The 13,486-nt window shown below is 46.2% G+C and overlaps 1 long non-coding RNA gene across 2 annotated transcripts in view; it reads left to right on the forward strand.

Annotated features, from left to right (window-relative positions):
• Nucleotides 1–9,317, forward strand: part of LOC128341882 (uncharacterized) — a 97,720-nt gene extending 88,403 nt beyond the window's left edge. For both annotated transcript variants that reach the window (XR_008314633.1, XR_008314632.1), the window contains 2 exons: nt 6,573–6,657; nt 8,325–9,317. This is a non-coding gene — a long non-coding RNA (uncharacterized LOC128341882). The remainder of the gene's footprint in view (nt 1–6,572; nt 6,658–8,324) is intronic.
• Nucleotides 9,318–13,486: the final 4,169 nt, after the last annotated feature.

Consider the following 13,486-nt stretch of genomic DNA (forward strand, 5'->3'; position numbering starts at 1 on the left):
AGATCCTGCAAGGCCAAGCCACTCCTGGTCTAGGCCATGGAGGCTAATAAAGAACACATTAGCAACAGGTTGTGCTAAAGGTGGAAACACTGGCAAGTGTAAAGTGCAACCCATTCCTAAGCAAGCATTTGCTAACCTTGCAGGGTGTTGAGATGGCAAAGTTCTAGTTGCTGAGGAAGATGTGTTTGTGTGTCCAGTGGCGCACCTAGGGCAAAAGGTAGCCCAGACCTGAAGGGCTTTGGAGGTCCCTGCCGCCACAAGGGCCCCCATTAATTTTTTTAAATCTGAGGCTACTGCCACTGCTGCTCCTGCCAGTAGGGGGGGGGCCTCCCCAGAGCCCCACCACTGCACTGCTTCCCCGTGCCTGCCCCACTGCTGCCCTGCACTCGCCGCTGCCCTTCACCCACCACCGCCCCACCAGGGGTGAGGTGGGGGGGGGTGAGTGGCTGAGTGGAGCAGGCCTCCCACTAGTAGTGGTGGTAGCGGCCTGCAGACTCAGTGGCTAGTTGGCCTGTCGGCAGGCGTGCCTGCGCAGTGAGGAGCGTCACATGCTCGTGCTCGATATTCACTGCACAGGTGCGCTCACCAACAGGCCGACCAGTTGCTGCGCCCATGGTCCACCACGACCACCAGGGTGAGGCCTGCTCCACTCAACTGCTCACCGCCTCCAACCCAGTGAGGAATGGATGACATATATCGGTGGTGCAGCAGTGGGCATGCGGAAGTGTTGCAGTGGCGGGGCTCTGAGGAGGGCCCCCCCCAATAGAGGAAGCCACGGACCTGATCCCTAATCCGCCTCTGTGTTTATGTGTGAAAGAGAGAAAGGGAAGGGTGTGAATAAATCTAAGCAGGCTTCCTGCGCAAACGGTTTGTTCAGATGTTATGGAAATTCAGTCTGGTACCTTGTCATTTTAGCAAAGGGAAATTACGAGCAAATCAGACCACGCACTGTAACTTGTGAACAAGCCCATTGTGGGTTTGGTTTCTTTTCTGCTGCAGAAGTTAATTGCTTTGTAAACAAATGTTTCATTGTTACAGTGTTACAAAGGCAATAATTTTGCAAAGGGAGGTTTGCACAGACTTTAGAGGGAGTCAATTGCTATGCTAATAAGGAACTCTACCCACAGGAGTGGTGAAAGTTGCCTGCAATTAACTGAATTAGAGCACTGAAATTCAATGCAATCTGCTGGCTTTTTAAACTGCACTAAGCAGGGCCAATGTAATTGGTTGAAAATTACTACAGTACACAATTTCTGTATGTGCTGGGCTCTGGCTCAACTCACCAGATGATGTCAGGAAGGACAGTGCAAGGATTTCCCATGGTACAAGATTCTTCAAGGAAGATATCCTTTGGGTGCTTAGTCTGGGAGCATTATAGACCCCGCTGTCACTAGGCCCTCTTTCCATTTTATAATCTGGCTTCAGCTTTTTATTGGACCAGAGGTTGAAGCATTCACAAACAGGGTCACATCAGCAAACAAGTTTGCATCAGTGACTTTGTTTAGGTGCTCTGCTAGTGCAGCAGCCATAATAGGAGTGCTTGCTTCATGGAAAACCAATACTTTTGTTTTCTAAACTCAGTCTAAGGGGTGAGGCTAGAAGTGAAGGCAACATGTTCTAACTGAACAGCCTCCCAACTGTCCCCAGTTTCTAGCAGCATATCTTATTTTAATTGATATAATGGCGACGCAATACGCATAATGGATCTGCTACAATACTTCTCTCCAGAGCATTTTTATTGTGTAAATTAAGACATAAAAAGAATAAATTGCAACAGACGTTTCAATGTATATACATCAGCTTCAGTGTTCTATATCCCACTGTTTAAAATCCACACTTGCATCCAAGATTTCCCCCAATCTAATTAAACACCTGGCTAATACATAACAAATGGGGGAGGAGAGAGAGGAGGGGAAGGTTGATGACTCACAGCTATACCTGGTTATCACTGACACTGAGAGAGAAAAAACCTAGAAGAGGGAGGGTATGACATAAAATGTTATTTGAACCCTTTAATAACCTACCTGTATGTACTTTAAGATTTCCCTAATTTCTTTGTTGGGATATAGAACACTGAAGTGGATGTATATACATTGAAATGTCTGTTCTTTGTTGCAATTCCCTCTTTTTATGTTTTAATTTATGCAATTAAAAAAAAAAGGTCTGGAGAGAAGTATCTTTCTTCCTACACTATTATTCACCAACTTGGCATTTGAGATTTGCAAGGAGGAAGGTTTAACGCACAGCCCAAGATTCCTTCCTTTCTGTGAAGCCAACTTGGGTTTTGGTCCAAATCACTTGCCTAGATCTGACTGTAACTGGGGTGGGGGTGGGGTCCACGGGAAGGAGAGTCACAGCAACAGCCCCACTTGAGGCTAAGATGACACACCTGGGGCAGCAGGATCTGGCCTGAGTCATGACAAAGCACCATTGATGGAAATAAGGCAAGTTACAGTAGGTATGACTGGCTCAAATTCCATCAATTTCAATGGGACTCAGTCATGACTACCTTAGTCTGGATCCTGCTCCTGGAATTAAGAGGAAAATCCATTGTAGTACTTCCTTCTTTCCTCCTAGAATATTCCCTAAGGGCCCTACGAAGAGCCATCCTGGCTCAGTCCAAAGGCCCAGCAGGTCCAGCAGACTGCTTTTAGCTGTGGCCAGTCAGATGCCTCTAGGAAGCCCATAAGGAGGCCAAGAAGGTGACATTGTTAGCCCCAAGAGTGTTCAGAAGGACAGGGCCTCGGAACACAGAGGTCACATTTAGCTATCGGGGTTAACAGGCATTGATAGAGGTCCATCCTCCCTGCATTTGTCCAAGCTTCTCATAAAGCATTCATGAGCTGACAAAATTCTGGTGATAATGAAGTTGCTCTGAGATCCAGAGGGAGATGGAGAGCTTACAGGTAGCATGGTGAGGAAAGTTTGCATATTTGCTCTTCTTCCCAACCAAATAATACAAAGGGAAATCCTTTACAGATGGTCAGCACAATGCAAACACTCTAGAGTTACATATCATTTAAATGCAAGGGACATGGCCCATATGGAGCCCTTGAGACCTGCTTTGCTAGTTAACTTTGGGTCTGCCCCAGGCTGCACTGCTAACCACTCTCAACCAATATAATTAGAGCCCCACACAGGAGGGAGATGTGGCGTAATTCTTAGCACAGAGCAACTTCAGCACAAGGGAAGATGAAGAAACAAGCAGGGAAGATACCTGAATCATAGCAGACTGTCCAGCCCCCAGGAGACTGTGCAACATACAAGACAATACCAGACATACAGCCCAAACAAACTAAAGAAATGAGCTGAAACTGAAGCAACAAAGAGAAAATGGCAGTAGTAATGAAGAGGCATCAAAAACTGCAATGCTTTCTCTAAGGCTAAACGTACAATGAACACCACTGAGGTGCGTGTGAGTGTTTTCTAATGATGGCCAAAGACAAACTAAGGGTGCAAACATCAATCACTCAGTTGCCACTGACAACTTAAAAACTGGGGCTGCCAGTGGACACGCAGTGTGTGTAGGATCTGGCTACCTTTTCCACTGACACCTTCCTTTCTCCAAACAGATATGCCCTTAGCCTTCACACACACACACACACACACACACATACACACACACACCATTTTTTCTTTTATTTTCTCCCCGTTTCTTTCCACTCTTGCCTTCTAATTTCTGTGCAGTTGTTTCTCTGCCTCCCTCCCCTTCATTTTTAAACTATATACATTAACATAAAAACATAAGAAGAGCCTTGTTGGATCAGACCCAAGGCGTCCAGCATCCTGTTCCACACAGTGGCCCACCAGATGCCTCTGGGAAGCCCACAGGCAAGAGATGAAGGCCTGCTCCCCCTCCAGCCGTTGCTCCCCTGCACCTGGTATTCAGGGGCATCCTACCTCTTAGCCTGGAGGCAGCCCATAGTAATCAAGACTGGTAGCCAATGAGGCAGTTCTCACAAGCACCCAAGACTGGGTTTGCCTGCCCATGAGAATCGTCAGGAGCCACACAGCTCCCAGCGGCGCTTCGGCAGCAAACCCACCAAAGTAGCCGGCCAGTCAGCCAGGTTAAAGGTGTGCTTGCACCCTTAATCTGGGCTAACTACTCGTGTATCAGTGCTATGTGGTGCTGACGCAGGAGTAGGCTCCTGGCCAGCACCGTGGGGATCTTCAAAATGCACTGCACACTCGTGTGGTGCACTGTGGGATTTCCGGGGGCTGGGACAACACGTCCCAACCCCCAAACCTCCATAAGGCAACATAGCCCAGGTGAGGGAAAAAAAACCCAAAAAACAGTACATTAAATAAGTGAGTGAAGATGCATAATGTAAGGAATCACGAAAGCTTGAAACGTTCATTATCATCTCATAATCAGTGAGCAAGATCTTTTTGTACATCCCTTTCCTCCTTTTTCTTCAACAGACTTATTTGCAAGCTGGACTCTATATCTGAGCCAGCTCTTTGGCTGAAGGTGTAAAGTGATGCACAATGGGGCAAAAAAACCCAACTACACATATACACAAATGTGGTTTGAGCTATCTGTGACTGACCAGGAGAGAGATCCTGGGGTCGTGATGGACAGCTCATTTCAAGTGTCGACTCAGTGCACTACAGCTATGAAAAAGGCAAATTTCATGCCATGGGTAATTAGAAGGGGGATTGAAAATTAAAATGCTAATATTATAATGCCCTTATATAAATTGATGGTACGGCCACATTTGGAGTACTGCATACAGTTCTGTTCACCGTATTTTAAGATGGACATTGTAGAACTGGAAAAGGTGCAGAAGAGGGCAACCAAGATGGATCAGGGTCCTGGAGCTCCTTCTTTATGAGGCAAGGCTACAGCATCTGGGTTTTTAAAAAATTAGTTTGGAAAAGAGGTGACTACTGGTAGATATGATAGAGGTGTATAAAATTATGTATGGAGCAGACAAAATGGACAGTGAGAAATGTTTCTCCCTCACTAACAGCACTAGAAACAGATGTCATCCCATGAAACTGAAGGCTGGGAAATTTAGGACTGATAAAAGGAAGTACTTTTTCATACAGCGTGTAGTTAATCTATGGAATTCTTTGCCACAGGATCTGTTGATGGCCACTAGCTTAGATGGCTTTAAAATGGGCTTGGACAAATTCATGGAGGACAGGTCTACCAATGGCTACTAGCAGTAGCAGACACCAGGGCTCCCCACCCAGCCACGTCCTGTTGGGTTCCCACTCATGCTGGGTCCCCAGCCTGGCTAGAATGCATCTCTCTGCTTTTGCAAGCAGGGAGAGGTGCTCCGGGCCACACTGCAAATACGGCGCTGGCCGAAGTTTACTCGCAAACGGGGTGTGCAGCAATGTTTGCTAATGTGGCTATGCCCCCTGCATCTGACATAATGTGCTGGGGGTGTGGTTGCTGTGCACAGTGGCCCGGGTTCTTTGAACCCCCCTGCGCAATGGTGGCTCTGCCCTGGCTACTAGTCTGGTGGCTATAGCCTCCAGCCTCAGAGACAAAATGCCTCTGAATACCAGTTGCAGGGGAGCAACAGCAGGAAAGCGGGCATACCCTCAGCTCTTGCCTGTGGGCTTCCCAGAGGCATCTGGTGGACCACTGTGTGAAACAGGATGCTAGACTAGATAGGCCTTGGGCCTGCTCCAGCAGGGCTGTTCTTATGTTATTTCCAAGGCACAATTCCAGCAATTTGTGCCTTACAGCTTATAGCTGTAGCTCTTGTTGCTGCAATTTCTTACAGCTGTAGCCCTTTCAGTGCTGCAGTTTAGCAGCAAGGAGAGGGGCAGTCCATGAAGTCCTAGGGCTGCAATATTACTTTCAGTTCCAGCTTCCTTTGGGGGAGAAATCATTGATGTCTCTGTCATATTTGGTTTATTTGAAAATATGCAAATAGTGCATTAGATAGAGTTGGCAGGGCAGCAGGACACTTCCATAAGTCAGCAACCATGTTCATGTTCCGGGAGAGCAAACCCTGCTGTACCCAAAGTGCTTCAGCTTATCATCTTGCTGCTTTCATTCCAGGCTCCCCAAAGCTCAGCCTCTCATAATAAAACCGATCTTCTTTGGCTATTAAGGATTATCATGATTCCTTTGTCAGATGCAGGCACACTAACTAGGCAATGCCTTTGGGCAAAAGCCATAGTGGGAGGCCATTAACAATGATCACAAACAAATCCTGCAACAGCAGCAGTCTGCAGTCAAAGGCTCTTCTTTCACTAGTGCATGGATGTCTTCCTTCCTTCCTCCAAGTGGATTCCTAGAAAGTCTGTTTGGGCCCTAAGTTTTTCATAAAACTTTTCACTGCTGAAAGAGGCTCGTTGGTCATTAAAAACATACAAACCAAGAAAGTGTCTATTAGGTGTGCTATTCTTACAGTGCCTGCAGTATATGTCTTTAGGTAGGTTGCTGCCATTAAGCAAGCGGCATGTTTATCCCAATCAAGACTAACATTTGCTTCAAACTTATTGTCATATTTGCATGTGCAGGTTAGCTCACTTATCTGATTCAAATTGCTTCTCTACAATCAATGTTTTCCATATGTAACCTTTTCCTGCACCAATTTTCATACCAGTGTTCGCAACATGGATCAGACATCACTGCTGACTTGAGATAAACAACTAGCCAAGTGTACCCGATGGCACTGGATGCTCGCAAAGGTACACAAGCCCAGAAAGGCACCAGCTGTGTTATAAAACCACATGGGTCAGAAAATCAGTTTTCTAAAAATGAAAGATTTTCAAGATTCTGAAGTCCATACTAGAAGTGAAACTGGACATGCATGAATAAAGTCCTTGATATCAATCAGCTGTGTGAGAGGAAGGTAGTTTGGATCAGGGTTCTGATGGGATCAGGGTTTTTGAAAACTATTTCCTCCCATACTGTGGCTCCATCCCATCCCCCTGAATCTAGTATAAGCCATGAAGGGGAAAGCACAGAGGCATAGTATGGGTGGCTATATGTTTTGTACTCCATAGCTAGCAGCCACTTCATGGGGGTGATTTGGATTGTGGATGTGGTATGCGGGAATGGGTAAAACCCCATCTCCCCCTATACCATGGCACCAACCCAAATCAGGACCCATTGTGGCTACAATTAGCAACCAAAAAGAAGCTATCAAGAGCCGTGTGCATGCATTGCTGATGTTCTATCAAATTGGCCCTAAGAAAATATTCTGCCCTTTTTGCCTCTAGCTACTGAGCAGTGGATTGACTACATAAAGGTAAAGTGTGCCATTGAGACAGTGTCGTCTTCTGGCGCCCACAGAGCCCTGTGGTTTTATTTGGTAGAATACAGGAGGGGTTTACCATTGCTTCCTCCCATGCAGTATGAGATGATGCCTTTCAACATCTTCCTATATCGCTGCTACCCAATATAGTAGCAGCAGGGATTTGAACCAGCAACCTTCTGCTTGCTAGTCAAGCATGTCCCCGCAGTGCCACTTAAAGTGGTTGGATTGACTATGTACACTACCCTAAAGTTTGGTAAGGAGTGTTTTAAAGAAGAAGAAGAATCCAGCAGTATCCAGACCAATATTGCACTAGGCAATGATGAAGATGCAGGTAGTGTAGGGCAACCATCCTAAGCACATTGACATGGAACAGAAGTGCAAGTGAAAGCAAAGAACTAGATTTCCAATAGATTTCTTGAGGGTCAAGCTGTAAGCCTGTCAAAATTGCAGTTGTTCTTCTCAGACTCATTAAAGGCCATGGCATGTAGAGAGGTGCATGTTTTGGAGCTAGGACCCTGGCAGCATCAGCTCTCAACTGTGTCTCCCTGGCTGGGGGGCAGGGGGAGGGCAGTTAGGGTCATCGATAAAAGTGCTGGACTCCTCCCCTCTTTGTTCTTCCCATGTTAGTCTCCATTTTGTCTCTCCAGAGATGGCTGTTTGTTTTGGTCTCTCTCTTCAGCCATGAGCTACAGCTGAAATTAAGCTGCAGGCTTTTCCACATGTGTTTGTAACCCTTTTTAAAAATAAATCCTTGTAGTTCTTCAGTACTAAAGAACTGGTCTTGTGAAGAGAGCTGGTCTTGTGGTAGCAAGTATGACCTTCCCCCTTAAGCTAAGCAGGGTCTACCCTGGTTGCATACGAAAGGGAGACTTGATATGTGAGCACTAAAAGATATCTCCCTTAGGGGATGGAGCCTCTCTGGGAAGAGCATCTAGGTTTCAGGTTCCTTCCCTGACATTTCTAAGACAGGGCTGAGAGAGATCCCTGCCTGAAACCTTGGAGAAGCTGCTGCCAGTCTGTGTAGACAATACTGAGCTAGATAAAGCTGGTTTTGCTCTGCTATTTGGGGACTGAACTGCCATTCTTCCCTTACAGCATGTTCTTTAACAGATGCATTTCTATCAGCATGGAAGAAGGGAGGTTCCATGGGAGTGTGTACTGCTTGCACTTGGTGCCAGTCATTGTGAGAAGACACCGCACCACACTGTGGATCTGATCATGAGTGGGCTGAGTGTCTGCAGATGCCACTACATTCAACTGAAGCTGAGCCCATTTTAAATCCTCGTAATGGTATTGCAGGCAAGTTCTTTTACCCACTTCAGGTATAAAACGCCACCTCGGATACCACAAGAATCCAAATGAAAAACTCTGCCTGGGAAAGGAGGCACAGCATGAGACCGTAAAATTCAGTCAACTGTAAAATAGGGAATAAGTCTCCCCTTTTCAGCTACACAAAACTCCTCCTAAAAAAAGATGAGAGAATCAGCAACAGCCTTCTTCACAAATACAGTTGAGTTGATAGAAAAAATATGAACACAGAGATATTAAATAAAGCATCTCATAAAATCAAGCATGAACTATCAACAAGAGGCAATTAGTTTTGGTTTTATGCAAGATCACAAATTCAGTGTTTACAGTGGGTGAATACAGGCAACCACTTTTCAAGTGGTAATTTACCACTGCGTGCATGTAACCACTCTGATCAGGTGTTCAAGTGTGCCAAGATTTCTCTCCCAACCTGGCAGAGAATACAAATGAATAGTTTACTAAGTTACACATATGAGGCTAAGTTACTGCTTGGTAAATGGTCATCTGTATGGATGCAGTCAATGCCCTGGCACATTGGCACCTCAAAATGCTTTTAGTCTTATTAAAGAGCTTCTGCTGCTTACTCAAAATCTGTCTCTTTTTTCCCTTGTATTCAATCTTTAAATAATCTCACTGGGAACTTCTGACCTGCTGTGCTTAGGTCATATTCTGGGATGGTGGCTCATACTTTATCTAGGATGTTTGTAAGGGATTGGGCACCAAATAATATATTACTCAGTGAGCTAAGCAATCTGTGGGTCATCACGGATGTATCAAGCCAGAGCTAAAGCACACGATCAGTTCATGTTGTATTCTATCTAGTAGTCTTTTCTGTTTTGTGATTTTAGAAGGTTGTCCCAGTGGGGATCCTGAAGAGAGTATGAGGGTGGAGTCAGGAAGGAAAGGAGGAGAAAAATGGTTGTTGCTGAATAAAATCTTAGTTGAACCAAGTAAAGAGTACTTCGGGTTTCTGAGGGACGCAGCTATAAAACCGTTCACTCATGTGATGTGCTTATTGCTGGACAGTACCACTTCAGACTGCAATTAGTGGAATCAGATGTTTGAATCTTTCCCATATGAAAATCTCCCTACACACATAACATTAGCATGTGTTAGATGCTGTAGCCTATACATTTGCCTGCAGGACACTGAAGTGGGATTTGGCTCATTGCGCCCTATGGGAAATGCTCAAAATTACTGTCTTCTTATTATAATTATTTCAAATATATATATATATATATATATATATATATATATATATATATATATATATAAACTTTTCAACAAAAGCGGTTCTCCAGGCTGCTTATATAGCAAAGGGTATGAGAAAAGGGTTCCCTGTCCCAAAGGGGCTCACAACCTGAAAAGAAACACAAAAGAGCAGCAGCCACTGGAAAAGTGACCCAGCCTGGGTCAGGCTGCACATGTGAAGCACAGGGATCTGCGTGGATCCCAGCGTTACCAGCCCACCTGACCCAACTTGTGTCCCCAGCCATTAGCCAGAGTTAAAGGCGCAAGTGTGCCCTTAACCCCGCAGCTAGGATTGTGTGTTTGCTCGGGCTGCTTGCGCCCATGTGGTGGGGGATTCCCCAAATAAACTGTGCTCGTCACGCGGTGCATTGTGAGATTCCCAGAAGCTGGGACGGATTCTCCCGGGCTCTGGAGAGCCACTCATGTGCATGGCTGAACTGCGCGGCTAGGAGGTGGCAGGGAGGGCAAGGAGATCATCTGACAGAAAGGTAACAGCACAGCTTTCCTCCCACAACCGCCCATCCTGCCTCGGTTGTGTGAACAGCCTTTATGCTAGATTTAATATGGACAGCTCTCCCTCTTCTAAATTATAAGACAGCCACCATTTAAAAGGTGGCCTTTTGTCCAGTTAGCAGGTAATGCATACTCAGGCCTGGTACTCTGTCAGACAGTGATTTTGCTTTGGAAGGGCAGGTGTGCATTAACATTTCATCCAGATTTACACCAAAGTCCTTGCAAGCTATTGGGGAGCACTCCATACATGATTTGGGCTTTTAATTGTGAATTGGAGCTTAGCCAGATTTATGTCCAGGGTAAAAAATATCCACTTTTTGCACTGGGTTTTTGGATAAATTTGAAATATTCTATATGCCCCTTAACTTGCAATATTTCACCCTTCTTAATCCCACGGAAGAGCCTGCTGTTTGGGAATGGCCCTGCTGATTGCTCCAGAAGCAAAAGAAAATAGAAAAATGAAGACTGGAAGAGGAAGAAGGAAATAGCCGACAACCAGCTGGATCCTACAAGTGGCCATGGGAGAACTCAGATAATCAGTTCTGATTAATCAGACCTCGGTTTATAATTTGCAACCAGTCCCTGATCAGTTAATCACATCAATTAATCTATCATTGATTTGAACTATTTACATATATACAGAATTTAAATATAACTGTTTAAATATATACACAACTCAATATCTAATTCCACCTGCACTTCTCTCTCTACCGTTTCTACACAGTGTATGGGGACATGTCACCGTAGATGGCGCAGCGGGGAAATGCTTGACTGACAAGCAGAAGGTTGAAGGTTTGAATCCCTGCTGATACTATTCGGACCCCGCTGGTTTGAATCCCTGCTGGTACCCGCAGTGATACAGGAAGATGCTGAAAGGCAACATCTCATACTGCATGGGAGGAGGCAATGGTAGCACACCCCCCCCGCCCATATTCTACCAAAGAAAACCACAGGGCTCTGTGGGTGCCAGGAGTCAAAACTGACTTGATGGCACACTTTACCTTTATATGGGGACACACTTTTCTGAAACATAAACATTTCTCCATGGAAATGTAACAAACCTTCTCAAAAGATCCTTCGGAAATGTTAGTTGCTATGTGAAACACAGAAATGTGGATTTAGTCCTCTCCCCAGTAAGTGTGCTATTCTGTATGCTGATGGTACAGACTAGTCTCTTGCTCTCTCATTTGCCTTACTCTTCAGGTTGATAGACAATGCAGAATTCTGTCATGTGCCAATTTTGTGTGTGCTTCTGAGGCCTACTGTCAGTGCAGACTGGGCCAATTTATATCAGTTGTGATTGCAGCTGCATGATAGGAAAACCTACCTATTTGGTGAAACGTATTTTTGCTGCTTGAGTGTTTAACTCCTGCTAACTGGGCAAAGAGGCATCTTTTAAGTGGTGACTCTCTTATATTTAGCAGAGCGAGAGCAACTGTCCCTATCCAACTCCAGAATAGCATCTTTTCGGTGGCAGCTGGTGGTGGTGGTAGTGGTAGTAGTGGTGGTGGTGTGTGTAGATTGTAAGCCTTTCGGGAATAGGGAGCCATTTTCTCATACCTTTTGCTATGTGAAAACAATTCTGAGAACTTTTTGTTGAAAAACAGTATATAAATATCTATTATAATAGATATTTCCGGAAGTAGGTAGAAGTATCCAACGTGCCGGCGCACGCCCGTGCTGTGCCCGCAAACACGTCCGGCACGCACAAGTGCATCAGATACTTCTGCCTCCTTCCGGTAAAGGCGACAATGGAGCGGCAGGGAGCGGCAGGGAGGTACACTACCACCCCGGTGGACTTTTAAAACATGGAGCGCCGGTGGGCGGGGGGAGAAGCAGAGGGAGAGGTAAATGCACCCTAACCCGCCCTTAAAGCAGAACCCACCCACCCCTCGAACCGGCTGAACTGCCTGCCGTTCAAACCAGTTCAGAGGCCCATAAAGGGTTCTGTGCACATCCCTACATCATACTGGGAAGGAAACCCCCAACCCTGTCCTGTTCTCCACCTTTTCTTCTGATTATTACCATTGCTGTCCACTTGCCCACTTTCTCCTTCCTCTCTATGAAGTAGTAGTTAGAACAGGGTTGCTCAGCTTGGGCCCTCCTGCAGATGAGATCTGAAGGCCAAATGACAAGAGTTGTTACAGATGAGAGTTGTAGTCCAAAAAAAGTTGGAGGACTGAAGTTGAGCAGCCCTCAGTTAAAACCTACATGACCTTATGTATGTATCCATGCATGCATACAAACCATGGACTCTTCTGCCTAGCTGTGGGACCTGTTCCATGCATGACATTATGTTATTGGTCCCTCAAACCTTTGTTAGCTCCAACAGGCATAGCAAGGAGAAAGGGGGCTTTTGTTGAAACTAGTGATCCCGATGCAGCAGTCTAGAGCCTCCCCCGCTGAGGTGGCAGCCCCTCCAATTGGCTTGCTGCGCTTACCATCGATGGTGGCATGCCGCACACTGCACTTCCCATCCCCAGCAGTGCTGCGCTCTTGCTGCCCACCACCACTTCCTCACTGCTTGGCTCAAAAGCTGACCCCTAACCAGATGGGGAAAGAGTGTGTGCATGCGCCCTCCATTCCCAGTCAGCTCAGGGTCAGACCCCGAGCAGCAGGAATGCTGTGGAGTGCAGCAGCAGCAGGGGGAAGGAGCACGGCAGAGGGAAGCAGCAGCATGGAGCTGGGGGGAGAGGTGGAACATGGAAAGCTGTCATATACTGAGTCAGACCATTGGTCTATCTAGCTCAGTATTGTCTTCACAGACTGGCAGCAGCTTCTCCATGGTTGCAGGCAGAAATCTCTCTCAGCCCTATCGGAGAAGCCAGGGAGGAAACTTGGAACCTTCTGATGCTCTTCGCAGAGCGGCTCCATCCCCTGAGGAGAGTATCTTACAGTACTCACACTTCTAGTCTCCATTTCATAAGCAACCAGGGCGGACCCTGCTTAGCTAAGGGGGCAAGTCTTGCTTGCTACCACAAGACTAGCTCTCCTCCCCTATGGTGGATGGGGAACTGGCAAAGGTGCCACCCCCCAAGGGCCCAGCACTATGGGCCTGTGTTCCTTTAATGCATTGGGACACCACTAACTCTGCTCCTGCAGAAATGCTATTATGTTGAACACTTGTATGACATTATGTTGAATACTCGTATGAGTGTACAGTGCACACAGGTACAGATTTGTAC

The sequence above is a fragment of the Hemicordylus capensis genome, chromosome 2 (genome assembly GCF_027244095.1).
Source record: "Hemicordylus capensis ecotype Gifberg chromosome 2, rHemCap1.1.pri, whole genome shotgun sequence".
Taxonomy (NCBI): Eukaryota; Metazoa; Chordata; class Lepidosauria; order Squamata; family Cordylidae; genus Hemicordylus; species Hemicordylus capensis.